We start from the raw sequence: 8,845 nt of genomic DNA, 5'->3' as shown, positions 1-8,845 counted from the left end.
AAAGTCAGCCTGACCTCTTGTGTGTCTGATCTAGGTCCAACGGGGAATGAGATCAGGGAGCTGTGAGAAGCAAGCTTAATGGGGAGACTGCTGCAAATGTAGCAAAACAAATAATAGAGGCTCGAGGTTTGTTGTTTTTTTTTTTTGTTGTAGAAAATACAGTGCTGTGGCTTTTGGGTGCCAAGAAGCAGTTCTTTTAATAGCTACATTCTTTGTAATGCTGATGAGTGGCAATATAGAAAGATGAAAGTAGGAGGGCATTGTATTATGGTCTTACATATATTATGCCACAAAGAAAATGCGGTTGCTGGGTGGGGATTCTTCGCCCTCCTCCTGCTGAGCTATTCATGCAAACTCTCCTCTGTGGATGGCAATCCCCATTCCATCTCTCCTAAATCCCAAAGGGTTTGCCAACTGACTTTCAATTTTTCAAGTGGAAATCGCGGGGCTGAATGGTGCATTGAAGTATTTCCTCCTACACCTAACTGCTCCTTTAGGAAGTGAGCAGACATTTTTTTCCAAAAGATGTATGCCATCTCCTGGGAACAGCAGAAACTGCAGGCCTCCCGTACGGAAACTCCCTGTAAATTGTATTTGCCTCTTCTCCGAGGGCGTTACAGAACCTCCAGATAAGGTCTGTGTAGCTAGGACTACCCTCCACGCCTAAATTTGTTGAACTGTCCACAATTTACACCAGAAAAGTTCAAATTACATCGAAAATTTAATCGTTTACTTTGTGCACCGGAAGATTTGGATGTATGCCAAGTAGTGTGACAACATAAGATTTGTCAATATATAATACAAATCAGTTACAAAGCAGTGGTGGAGCTTAGAATACACTGATGTGATGTTTTAAGTCAATGGTACAAGTCTGAAATAGAGCTCTGGTGTGAGTTTCTTGTCCTAGAGGACATGTGCAACAGACAGAAGAAAACCAGAGATTCCCTTCTTAAAATACCATGCAATTCTCTAGCATACAAGAAAAGATATGTTTCTCTTAAGTCATAAACTGCAACTTTCATGTGTCAAACAACAGACTCATCTCCTCATCACCCTTCTGCTTTTTATTTGCTACTGACATACCATTAAGCTTTCCCTTGTCAAGATGTAACAGGGAATAAAATCCCTGGATGCAAATAAATGCATTTTTGCATAGTGAATTAATAAATATATAAGTGAATGAACCCTTTGTCTTTGAACTGGTCTTTAAAGCAAGTTAGTTATATCATGTGGACATGTCCTTGAAAAAAATGTGTGCAAGCATGTTTTCATATATAAAATGTTTTTCTGGGTTCTGTCCATTGAATATACCAGCAAAATATCATTAAAATATTTTTTTGTTTTATAAATGTAGATCAATATCTACTTTAAATAATTAGGAATGGCAATATATGTACATGCAATTTGCTTTTGTGTGGTAAACAGTAGATTTAATTATCTTAATTATAATTAATTATCTTAATTTATAACTTGTTTATCAATTAATAATACTAATTTTTTTTAGCACTTTGCATTTCTTCCACAAACCTCAGGGTCTTTGGACAAGAACTGAAATGAGATTTTTTTTTTTTTTCCAAAAAATATCATAGTAGCAGAAACTTTATACAATAGCATCAAAAAGTAAGTAAACAATGACTCAGGAACGAGAGATGACAATACCAGGCATCCACATTGGCTACTGGCTGAGCTTCAGCAAAGGGCATCTCTTAACTCCCTGAAGTCAAGTCAGGATTCTCCAGTCCTCATCACCAAATTCCCAGTTTAATAGAGATTTTGCTCATGGTTTGTTTTCATCTCCCCCCTCCTGAGATCTGGCTAAGTGATTCCAGCCACCATTTAGGCTGTGCCCCCTGTGCACTGGGGGTGAGTGTAAAGGTGGGAAAAGGCAGGGGGAGGTCCATTGCATGCAAGGTGCTGGAGAGCCTTTACTAGGGGGAAACAGGCTTTTCCTTAGGGTGGATCACAGTCCACCTGCACACAGGTTTTATTAGACCGTGTTCTTTCATTTATGTCCAGCTGATTGATTAATAAAATGTATTCCAGATCTCCAAACACCTAAGTAAAGTATATTTATGCAACAGGATTTGCAAAAGTCTCCACGCAGGGGGAGACAGAACATCACTAAATCATCTAGTGAAGTGGTCTGTCAGTGATTTGTGTCCCTGGTAGTCAAGTTGCAACTATTCAGTACACTCTGCCACCCCCAAAACCACCAATGTAAACTCCTGCCACTTAACCCTTGGCTCAGTGAATTCCCTTTAGCAAACATGCAGGTACTCACACCAGCATAGCTTGAATTTTTAGGGAGAAAGAGGATAAGAAGTCTTTGCATGAAATGCATCATCTTGATAAATTTAATATAAAAATCCCTAATCAAGTCAAAAACATTCTGGCACTGCAAAACCTTTTAGCTCCACACTGACACCAAGATTTTTGAGTTTGAGCAGCCGGAGCTAGGCCATAGTTAAATGCCCAAAGAGGAACTATCTGGCTTGCCTAGAAGTTGCAAATCTCCTCAATGCCCACGGTAACTGCACATTTCTCACAGGTTTGAAAATCTGACCATTTTCTTTTAAGCAGCTTAAGTATGGTATGAGGAATCTGTCTGTAGGAATCAACACTTCCAAGATCTGGGCTTATACAAGGGAGTACCCTGCTGAGTGCCTGCTTCCTCAGGAAAAGCACAGAGAAAATTAGTAGAAAGTTTGTGCCATCTAAGTGGATTTCTGCAATGTGTTTGCTGTGTGCAGTAAGCATTTGCTTGTCTTTTGAGACCATTAATTTTATATACTTGGAATGATTAGAGCTGAGACAAACTGCTCTTTCATAAGTCATCAGCACGATGCAGGACACTGTTCCACAGGTTCTCGTTATAAGGTCTCCATTGTTTGGGATGTCTCAGAAGCAGACTTTTGGAGTGAGGCCAAAACCAGAGGGAGAGTATATTATAAAGAGATATTATTGCTGTGCAAACTCTCTAACCTGGACTTTTCTTTCACTGTCTCTGAAATTGCTTCTCTCAACAATGCCTATATTTAGGGTTTTTTAATCTTTAAGATTCCGTGTTTATGTGGGTGGCTACTGTATCAAATTTAGTATAATTATTAAAGAAAGGCTATTTTATCCTGTTTTAATTTAGTTTACTTTAACATCCATTTGCAAACTCCATCTGACAATGAAATAAAAACTCTTTCTGAAACTTACTAACTCCCACAATCAAAATTTCACTCATCTCTGCTCAAAGGTAGGCTGTAGAATACTTTGGGTTCCCCATGCAGTCTCCTGGAAAACAATGAACTTTTTAGGGTGCTTTTACTTTGGAATACTTATTATGCAACTATCACCACTGATTCCATTCATCTGGTAGTATTAGTGGATGATGGAATCCTGATGTAGTATTAATTAATTTTTATTACTGAAATAAACAAAGAATGAAATTAACAATAAACAAAAAACCAAAATAAACAATAAACATAAATAACTGATGTTATGAAGTAAAAGGGCACTCTTTCTGTATTCTCAATGGATTTTCAGCCTATGTAGGGACTCTGGGCAGCCAACACATCGAAGCTAAGCTCTGCTTGGCACTGAAGATTCACCATCCCTCATGTCCCCACAGCATACTGTATCCCTGACCAACTGAAAGACAAAAATATCAAATAACCTTAAAAAATATTTAAAATCTGAAAAATAAAATCACAGTGATAGCAGCTCTGGTCTGAGCTGCTGCCTATATTAAAAAGGAAATGAGGAGAAAGTCCCCTGACTTTGTATTTTTGATTTGAGATAACGAGACCCCTGATTTGAGATAACGAGAATCATCTGATTGTGTTAAGACTCAAGCAGTCATTGTTGGGGGTTTTTTTCTTGGTTTTTTTTTTCCTCTTCCTGTTTAATCCCCCAGGCTGTTGATTGCTGAGCTCAGGCTCCTCAGACTGCTGCTGTAAAAGCTGTCCAACATCATTACAGAAATCTCCCTTCAGTGGACAGCAGCACTTAGACTTGCCCAGCGTTACCCAATAAGGAAGCTTCTGTCCCTCTCTTCATTGGGAAACAGCAGGACCCAAGAGAAGGAGGGGGGAAGGAAAGTTTGAAAGATTGCAGGCCATTGAGATAGATACAGAGCACTGAAACAAAACATGTTTTATCTATTTGCAAGGTCAGTGCCCTCAGCTGGAACAGAAGTTTTAGAAGTGTAGTAGAGGAAAAGTTTAATCTATCACAAACACTAGCGAAGGCATGTTTAAATTCTGTTTATGAAGCAGTTTAAGTAAATTTGGGCAATGGGACTTAGGAAATTGTAACCACATTTGCCTAGTAGATTGCAGAACTAATAGCAGACAAAAAAACCCAAAATCTCCAACAAATCTCCCTATGAAGTGATCTAGACAACACTCAATTCCCATGTTAGGTAAAATGCACATATTGACTGCTAGGAACAGTGATGTAGATGAACTTGACTTAAAACAACTATTTTCATATGCCTTTAACTTAAACCTAAAACACCTGTGAAAGCTACAGCAGTCAGGCTTGTCACAGAAATATAAAATGAAAGGCACTGGCTCTTTGGCACGTCTTTGATTTCTTTCTGAACAGCTTGGTTCAGTCAGATAATTCTGTTCATAGTTATATCTATTTAGTCTTGGAGTAATGCCATCAAATTCAATGGTGTTACATGGATTTAAATTGCTTAAAGGAGAAGAAAGTATATTCATTACATCTCTAGAGTTACTCTAGCAGTGCATTTAGCCCAGAATGTGCAGCTAATGTGCTAGATTATTTAACTGTTACTGAGATGAGACAAGCACGGGGCATAGTTTCAGAGGCCATAATGTAGCAAATATCATATTGTTTTACTTTTCAGCATTTGCATATGATTTGTCTCTCTCTTCCCACACATGTGGGTGATTATCCTGAGGCCACAGCGCATTACATGCACACAACATACGTAGTAAATGCTTAGGAAGTTTAGGGAGAGGGTATTATTGTGTGCTCAATAATAAAAGGAGAAGTGGCACTCCAGCCTGATGGTTTTGCAGTATTCCTTGCAAACTCCATTATCTTCTTCCTTATACGAGTAGGCACACGTTGTGCTTACATGTACACACTCACTTTGGGTGTCAGCTGGTTAATGCTCCCTGTGGGTTCTTGACACCTACAGCTTATCTAAGTGCAAATAAATCAATGTGAATTATGCAAATACAACAAGCCAAGAATGAATCCACAAGTTCTGAACAGTATGGCACAAGCCAGGTCAGCAGTAATAATTTGTTTAAAGAGCACAATGATGGGGAGGTAGGAGAGGCCTCCTCCACTGGAAGCAGATGTTGATATAATGGCAGCTAGCTTATCATTAGAAAGATGTTCTTGTGTAGTAACACTGACCAGTATTTTCAAAAGATGCAGAATGAAGTAATCTGAAATTAATCTGATGAGTCAGATATGACTGCTGAAGCACATCTAATCATGCAGCTATTAGATTGCTGGTTTACAGTCATTGCACCTATGTGCAGTGTAGGTGTAGTGAAACTAGAGGAGGTCTGCAATTGTCATGACAATACTAAGTTTTTGTTGCCCTCCTGGTGAAGGAAATTGGCAAAAAGTAAAAAAAGCCCTTTAGGGAAAAACTGAGTTTCAATAAGGTAGTGTGCTATGGCATTCTGTAAGGTAAATTGTTGGCATGAAAGATGGTGTGTATGAAAATTGGAAATCCTAGTGTTTACTTGTATGTATGAAAGGAAATAGGTCAGTGACTTTGTTTCCATGGTGACCATTATTGAAATAAAACAAACTGACACCAATGCTGATTTATTTCCCTATTCTTTTAAACAATTGCTAAATCTGAGATTTCTACTCAATGAACAGGATATCAGAATGAACTTCCACAACATGATGATCTTCTCAGAGTTATTAATGAGGGGAAGACCTAAAGAAAAGGTTCCTTCAGAACAATTCCATCCTCTCAGCAGGTGTCATTTCCCACTGTCCTGCAGCAATGTAGCTGCCATGCTGAAGAGTAGGTGCTCTTTGGCACTTACTAGACAGAGCTAGTTTCAACAAGGTAAAAAGAAACAGATTCATCTTCATCAGATCCACAGCATTTCCTAAAAGGATAGTTTGAGGACTATGAATCATTGCTGTGTTTGCTGGTCATACATTCTCTGCTCTGAGTCAGAGGCATGCTGTAGTTATTGGGGTCTGTGACTTGAGGGAGACTTAAGCATCTAAACCTAATTTATATGCTCCTGAGTGCCAGGTACATTTTAGTAGCTTTAATAATCCTGGTTTTATGCTTTTTCTTGCTTGTGGTCTTGCTTGTGATGCTTACTTCCAAGTACATAAAGTGATAATTATGAGAGTTTTCTATTTCACAGAGGCTCTGAGAGGTTAAATTCATTGAAGATTTTGAGATGATCCAGTAATAGGTTTATACAGACATGCTGGAAAGATAAATCTTGAAAGTTCTTGACACAATCTACCAGACCAAGGATATCAACCTTGTTATCTCAACACAGCACATTAATAACATTAGATACCATGTTTGTTTGTCAGTGTTTGTTGCATAAGAATTGCCACAGATATAGAAATTAAGAAAAGAGCACAATGTAATAATACTTGTGACAACAACATCAATATTTGGTAGCAGCTGAGTGTACACAGTTGTTTTCCCAATATCATTGTTTTGATCTGTTATAATCATAGCCAGTAAATTTATCTAGGTAAGGTAACTGGTGAAGAACATCCAAGTCAGGGTTTTATTGTTTTTATCCTGCATATGATACTGCAGCAGCCCTGCTTTTTTCATTAGCACTTGAAGGAAAGCAAAAGATGAAGGAATGCATGAACACTTTTTAAATCTCAACCTGTGAAAGCAAAGTACAAGGAGATGTGTTTATCAAAAAATGTATGTAGATACAGGCATGTAAGTCTCTAAGGAAACAGAAGCATAAGGAACTGAAACCACAGCTATTAAACAAAGGGAATTTCTCTCTCCCTGTTTTTTCTGTATGATGAAGCCTGTTACTTCAGTGGAAGCAAGATTAGAGTCTAGCTATTTTCTTTTGAAGCAAAGAAAATAGTCTCCCCCTCAATTTGAGCCCTGAGCCTCAAAAATGTTTTACTGATATTTTTGGTTAGGATGATATTTTTTATTTAAACCTCCTTTCTTAACATCCTTTCAGTGAGTTTCAAGAGGAGATTTGGATGTCATTAAAATAAAAAACAGTGACAGATGTGGTTGTTATTCAGAACTGTACTGATGGTAGCCCAGTGCAATCTAATTTTTATTATTGCTTGTGATTTCCTATACTATGGTTTTGACATCCAAAAATCAGTGGTAGGAATTTGTGGCTACTCATTATCATGTACAGCTAGGTGCAAGGTGGAAAACCATCAATTATCACATATTAACTTTTAAACAGAAGAAAAGATAAGTTCTTTGTGTACTAAGCTGCATCATTCAAGTTGCTCAATTATTCAAATTATTCTATGAGTAAGATGATAGCAAAATCAGGATTACAAGAAGAGTCCTTCTTTATCTTAATTCAGTTAAAAAAAAGCCAGTAACTCAATGTCCTGAATCTTTCATGCAATGCTGTGATGGTTATCTTCTTTTTCTACAAGGTCTCGTCTCCCAATCAATTTTTTTTATTTTTAAGATTTAACTAATCCATTTTAATTATTTGGGGTAAATGCAGATCCTGTAAATTACAATTATTTTTTTGACAACTTATTTTGCTGCTAATGCTAAGCTAGCTGTTATTTTTAAATCTTCTTATCTCCTAGACACATACTTTCTCAGGAGATATCACTTCTCTGATCAGGGAAAAGATACTTTACTTGATGTTCACCTTTCTAATAGTTGCTGGTCTCTCACAATACTTAGGCTCACTTTTCCCCTCTACATTTGCATCTTCGTTCAAAGCTTATGCAAAGTTCTCTGCTTTTGTTTCTGCAGAAATAATAATAAAAAAAAATCTGGCTTTGATATAGCCATAAATAGAAAGGAGTTAAGAAAGATGAGTCTTTGCTTCAAATTCAGCCCACTGAAGTCAAAGGGCTAAAAGTGAACAGCTAATTCTGATCCATTGCATAGTTTTCACTAAATCCTGCCTTTTGGGCAAGCAAGGGCATTCCTTTGAATTCCCAATGACTATTACAGGAATATAAAACTGTAAATGTCTACCATGAATGGATATATTCAAGACAAAATGTCAGAGCACTGAAGAGAAGCAGATGTCTTTTTATCAGGGATAGCTTTAGAAAGATTAAATCAAATTTACCACAATACCAAAACATGGATGACTCATCAGTGGTCATATGCAGCTCTGAACATGCAATGAAGTACTAAATTATTTTTGCATAATATCTTTAAGTTCCCACAACTCTTTTTTTTTTTTTTTTTCTTTTTTTAATCTAATTGGCCTTTCTAGGCCAAGAAAAGTAATAAACAAACCAAACATCAGAAAATCATCATTTTTCTTCATTATTAAATTCTCTTATCAAGAAGGAAAAGGTCTTGTGAGCTGAGAAATGTTCCATTTGATTCAAAAATAGAATAATATGGTTTAGATTGAGGAGAAACACAAACAACACAGCCAAAGTCTTTGAACCATGAAATTGCAATGGTACAACAGTTACCAAGATTTGGCTAATAGTTCTCTAATATGTTTGTATGCTTTTCACATTTACATATTATCTTAGAGTCAATAGAAAAGCTCTAGGGATAACTCTACTTTGTTGTCAGAACTCTTCATCTATTAAATAGTGTGGCTCAATGTCTCTCTAATTATACTGCTCTTTTTGTTCTCTCACCGCAGACCCAGCTTCTGTAAATTGAATAGGC

This window comes from Parus major, chromosome 2, assembly GCF_001522545.3.
Source record: "Parus major isolate Abel chromosome 2, Parus_major1.1, whole genome shotgun sequence".
Lineage (NCBI taxonomy): Eukaryota > Metazoa > Chordata > Aves > Passeriformes > Paridae > Parus > Parus major.
The sequence above is the reverse complement of the archived record's forward strand: the minus strand, read 5'-3'. Positions refer to the sequence as shown.